The sequence below is a fragment of the Capricornis sumatraensis genome, chromosome 9 (genome assembly GCF_032405125.1).
Source record: "Capricornis sumatraensis isolate serow.1 chromosome 9, serow.2, whole genome shotgun sequence".
In the NCBI taxonomy this organism is placed as follows: domain Eukaryota; kingdom Metazoa; phylum Chordata; class Mammalia; order Artiodactyla; family Bovidae; genus Capricornis; species Capricornis sumatraensis.
In genome coordinates, this window is record NC_091077.1 from 23,231,162 (window position 1) to 23,237,753 (window position 6,592).

Below are 6,592 nucleotides of genomic sequence, written 5' to 3' on the forward strand. Positions count from 1 at the left end.
TAGATACCCAATTTTACTCTTTTGTCATAGCTGATTTAGCTGATTAAGAACCTTTATTATTCCTCATAAAGTTGAGTAAATTTTACCAGTTCCTTACAAAAAAGCTACTGCAATGTTAACTGTGACTACAATAAATTTAGAGACGTGGGAATAATCAACAACAGTATGTTTCTCCAATTATTTCACTGATACTATCTTGCTGAAGGTCACCAAAGTCAGCTCCATGTTGGTTTTTCTAATGGAATTTTAATCATGATCACAATGCAGTCACTCCCTCTCAATGAAACACTGTTTTGACTTGACTTCCAAGATTCTATACACCAGAGGCCAATAAACTTTTTCTGTAAGGGAGCCAGATAGCAATTTTGGGCTTTGTGGATCATACAGTTTCTGTTGAAATGACTCAACTATGCCACTGTAGTATGAAAACAGCCAAAGAGCAGATGTAAATGAGTTAGGTTTGGTAGTATTCCAATAAAAGTTTATTTACAAAAAAAGACAGTGGGTCAGATTTGGCCCCTGTGAGCCATAATTTGATAACTTTTGCTCTACATTCTCTTTGTTTTCATCCTACCTTATTGGAAACTTGTCTCTTGTGCTTGTTATTTCTTATGTTTTTAACTTTTAACATCAGAGTGCCCCAAAAGACTCAATCATTGACTTTTCTTCTCCTATGCATGCGTTCTCAGTTGCTCAGTCATGTCTGACTCTTTGCAACCCCATGGACTATAGCCTGCCAGGCTCCTCTGTCCGTAAGATTTCCCAGGCAAGAATACTCGAGTGAGTAGCCATTTCCTTCTCCATTTCTTCTTCTATATATATAAAATCAATTTCTTGGTGATTATATCCAGTATCATGATAGCAAATATTTTTATATTAATGGCTCCCAAATTTGTATCTCCAGCCCAGACCACTTTCTGAACTACAGATCTTAAGCCAATGTCTTATTAACATCTACACTTGGATCATCTTTCAGATATTTCAATGAATAATGTATGTACGTGCTCAGTAGTGTCCGACACTGCAATCCCATGGACTGTGGCCTGCCAGGCTCCTCTGTCCATGGATTTTTCCAGGCAAGAATACTGGAGTGGGGTGCCATTTCTTACTCCAGATCTTCCTGACCCAGTTAATACATGCCCAAAATGAAACACCTCATCTTTTTTTCACAAATCTTGTTTTTTTCAACATTACAATTGATGGCAACAATATCCTTTCACCTGCTCAGGCCAAAACCCTTGGGATTCAGGCCTGACTCCTTTCTTTCGCCTCATTTCAATCCATCAGTAAATCTAGGAGCTCTACTGAAATATACCCAGAATTCTGCCACTTCTCACCACCATTACTACTGCCACTCTGGTATAAGCCACTATCATCTCTCACCTAGAATAATATGTGAGAAACTTTTAGTTGGAATCCCTGCATTCATCTTTGCCACCATGATCTATTCTCAGCACAATAGCCAGAATGATGTTTTTAAAACTTAAAATCAGATCACATTGCTCCTCTTCCCAAAACCATCTAATGGCTCTGCATTTTATTCAGAGCAAAAACCAGTCCTTAAAAACGGCCTATACAATCTGGCATCTACTCTCCTCTGCCGTATCATTTCTATGACTTTGTCTCCTACTACTCCCCACTTATAATCATTTTGCTCCTGACTCCTAAAACACAGCAGACGAGAACCTATCTCAGGAACATTGTCTTAGTAGTTTCCTCTGCTTGGAAAGCTCATCCCTTAGATATCTGCAGGGCTCGATTCAGATCCTTCATCTTGGTTCAACTATCACTTCCTTGGTTGGACCTTCCCTGATCTCAGGACTTAAAATTGCAACACTGTTCTTCTAGCTTTCCTCTCTCCCTTTTCTGCCTTATCTGTCTCCATATTACTTATCACCTTCTAATTTATGTTAAAATTGTGTTTATTATATGTCTCTCATCTATAGAAAGTTAAGTTCTCCCAGGGAAGTGCATTAGTGACAGTCTCAAAAGGAAATAATGATGTACTTTTATATATGTTTGTGGAAGATTTATTTATAAAGGGACTGTTTACAAAACTGTATGTGTAAAGGAACTCACATGGATAGAAGCAGATAAGATGTTGCTCCCCCAGATCTGAAGATGAAAGGGAAGTTTTTATCCAAGCAGGAAGGAAAGAACTGCACAGAGGTCGCCCTGAGAGAAACTTTGAGGGACACCCTGTGAGGCAATCTCTCAGGGACAGAGCCAGGAAAAGAAATACCTGCCGTTGCTCTCTTCCTTCCTTCTGATCTCTGGTCAGGGTCCCCCATTGGCTGAACCAACCATAGGTCATAGGGTACAGGAGCCATTTCAGGCAGGTCATACAGGTGATTCTTCCCAGAGAAGGCTAAGAGCAGCATCAAGAAAGGCTGAGAGTGTATCTAAAATTATAAACAGATGACAAGGTAGGCATTTTTTTTGCTTTGGTTCATGGCTGTATCCTACTTGTGGTAAGTCTACAATAGACATGTGTCTAGGTCTTTGTTCAAGAGAGAGGGAATGATCAGTTGATGCCAGTTGCTGATGATAGAATGAATGAAACAAGAATTGAGAACTGACCTTTAGACTTTCCAAGCAGAGGTCAACAGTAACTGGGACAAGAAGAGTTTTAGTGGAGTGGCTGGGATTAAATTCTGACTGAGGTCTGTATAAGAGAGAATGGGTATGGAGAAGAGACAGTAAATATAGAAACTTCTTAGGACAAGGAAGAGCAGAATAGTGGTACTGAAGCTTGAGGGTGGGGTTCAAGAAAAAATTTTTTAAGATGGGAAATATTTCATAATGTTGAATGCTATTGAGAACAATCCAGTCGACAGAGGGGAAAAAATATTTGGCAAAGGACAGAGGAGAATTGTAGGAGCAAAGTCCCTGAATAGCTAAGAGGGTTAGACTGAGTTCAACAGTAACTTGGGATATGATCAAAGTAGTTTTACATGGTACCAGAAAAAAAAGGGGGCTATTCAATAAATGATGGTGAAGCAAACTGTCACCTTATTAAAAAAAAAAAAAATATATATATATCCTGCTCATATCATAAACAAAAATAAATTCTAGATGGAAGAAAGGCCCAAACATAAAAAGCAAAATATCAATATTCATAGGAAAATGTACACTAGAACATTATAATGGCTTTGGAGTAGAAAAGAATTTCTTAAAAAGCTATAAATGCAAAATTAATAAAGGAAAATATTTTTTAAAGGAATACACTAAAAATAAAGCCCCAAACTACAGGCTTATCATAGAATTCAAAGACAAATTACATACTGGAAAAAGGCAGTTGCATCACAGATAACCAACACAGGAGTAATAGCAAGAGTATATAAGGAAGCAGTAAGAAAAGCCAGATAGCCCAACAGAGCAAGGTGAACAAAGGATACGAGTACACATTCATAATGGAAAACTGTAATGACCAAAAACGACAGGACGATCCACCTCATCAGTAATCCAGAAATGCAAATTAAAACAATGTGATACCTATTCATATTTATCAGTTTGATAAAAGTGAGAAAAGTCATACATAACAACAGTGGGGATATGGAGAAAAGCAATCTTACACATGTTATTGGAGTATCAATTGGTAAAGTTACTAAATTCCTAGAAGACTAAAATATGTACATACACTATGCCTAACAGTTCTGCTTCTTGGTATATATTCAGATAAACTTTTACATTGGTACAAGAATCCATGTGCCAGGATTTTCAGCAAATTTTTTGCAATATCAAAAAAAAAAAAAGAAACAATGCTATTGCTTATCAAGAGACATGGATAAATAAATTAGCTTATTGTTACAATGGAATAAGACATAAAACTGAAATACCTAGATACTTATCCAACAATATAGATAAATCTCAAAACTCAATGTGTGGTAAAAAGTAAGCTGCAGAATAATATGAGGCATAACACTATTCATTTGCATTTTAAAGCCACAGAACAAAACTACATATTGTTCTAAATACACACATTTAATAAAAGTATAAAATAAGTATGGGAATGATTCCACCAACTACAAATTATCCCATCTAGGAATACAGAGTTTGTCTTTCATTTTTTAGTTCTATATATATATATTAAGTTGCTTCTTATTTTATAGTTTTGTTTGCTATTATAAACAGGATTTTTTTCCATTTCACTTCTCATAGGTTACTCCTGATATATAGTAAAGTTAAATTAATTTTGTATTTATCTACTTTCACTTTAGAAAATTCTGCTTAAGAATTAGAATTTTCATTTCTTTGTTGATCTATGGCTTTGTGCTTACAGGGAAATGATTGTTATTCTACCTATTCTTATTACTTTGCATTTTTTTGGACATTGTACTAATGTTAAAATATGCAACTGCAGGCAAAATGAGGACCAAGTTAAACACAATTAGACTCCAAGTCTTTATTTCAATGTTCTGGACCAAATGTTATGCAAGCTCTCTCTTGTATTTCCCTTAGCTTCAAATCTTTAGTGGAGGATTCTTCCTCACACATGCCTGCCAAATCTGATTCTCCTGCCATACACCCTTTCTAACTTCTGCCAAAAGATTGTTTTACAAAGTCCTGCTGGGCCTCTGAGCCTAGATATCTGCAATTAGAGTTTGTACCATCTTCTTTCAATAGGTTTCAACAGTCAAAGTGAAATGTTAGATGTGGGTAATTCCCTCTGGAAACATAGGAAGTTTTTTTTTAACTAACTAAAAGAGATTTAATTAAATTTGACATCGTACCTGAGAAGTGAGGCACTAAGGTATTCATAATTCTCAAAATTTACTCTCTAGAGTACTGAAAATCTTTGTTTCACAACAGGCCAAAATCTCATAAATTGTTTTAACTGAACTAATAAAACTATTAAATAATGTTAAAATTCATTTGAAATATAAATACATGCTATTTAAGGATGGGGTGCCAAATCTAAAAATTTCATGACAGTGAAACCTATTGTTGATATCCTGGTCTATTACAAATGAAATTTATGGCAGAGTCTTAAGGCACAGAGACATAATGCATACACACATGTATATACACACATGCACACATATGTAATGTATATACATATATATGATGAATATATTATACACATATAGTATATGTCTTAAAATGTCTAAGCTACTAGCTTTAATAAACATTTAAATGACTACTTTACTTTACATGTTAATTATTAATCTCTATTGTTCCTAATGCAAACTACATTGCAAAAATAACTACTTTTTGATGAGATATTTAAATTAACATGAGTGAAGAGCAGAACAAGGGGATTCAGATTAAAGAAAAAAGCTAGATAGAAACTTCTAAAAATGTTAAATAATACTGAAACAATTAAAATATATATCAAACTTCTTCAACTTTCCCCAATATATAAAATACAGACATTTAGAGATATAATAACGGTAATAGTAATAGCAAGTCAGAGAATTCAGTGATTGTATAAGAAGACTTTCAGCATCTTCTTAAAAGGGCAAATTTCAAATGTGAAGCAATACAGACATTTAGAGATATAATAACGGTAATAATAATAGCAAGTCAGAGAATTCAGTGATTGTATAAGAAGACTTTCAGCATCTTCTTAAAAGGGCAAATTTCAAATGTGAAGCAACTTTTACTTTTATGTAGGTTTAATTTCCATACACACAATAAGAAATATGTATGACAGATAAAAATTATGTAATGAATCTTCTATGGTTTACTGTTAAGTATACTATGTCAAAATAATTTCAACAATTTACTTACTAAAATTAAATAATTTTTAAAATATGACATTTATATTCAGTATGACTACACCAATATGTTTTTGCTAACAAACAAAGCATTTTGCGTTGAAAATCTTGTAAAAATTAAAAACCCTGTGTCATCAAACGGGAGAACTGACCAGTGAATGAAGAGAACACACTGTTCACTGAGCAAACAGAATGGTAAAGATGTACAGATAAAAGAGAAACAAGAAGAATATTAAATACAATTCTGTAGTTCCCACCATTAGATGGTAGAATGCCAAGCTGTTTTGTGATACTGTCAGTCTTGTCAGGAAAGAAACACGTTGAAGAAAAAAAGCTATTTAGATCTTACTGTTTATAATGGAGAGGAAGCACCACATATTATATTTTCACAATAAGGTCTAGCTGTGGTCTAAGTGCAGCTAACTCTACTAAGCCTATATTATGCAGTTTGATCAACGGCCACTATTTCCTTAAGAAATTAGGATTTCTTTATTCCTTTTATCATACATGATTTTGACATTTTATTCATCTATCTTCAGAAGACTGATTCAAAGTTTTCTTTTAGGAACACAGAGATATACTCTGTCTCTAAAACGAAACTGTATTGTTATTTCTTAGCTACTGAAATAATTTCAGTCTTTTAGGAAACAAAGGCCACCTTTTATGGAGTGTTGGCACAACTGTGACTTTTAGACCCATTTAATCTTTTGGGAGACTAAACATTCATTTAATCTAGTAATTTTAATCTAATAGTTTCCGTTCACGTGGGAAAAAAGCCACCAGGCTGCCAAAACACTTCATTCTCAAATAGCTATGATAAAACCAAAATGCTCATCAAGGTCAAAGAGAAGTACGTATAACTCCCCAGCCAT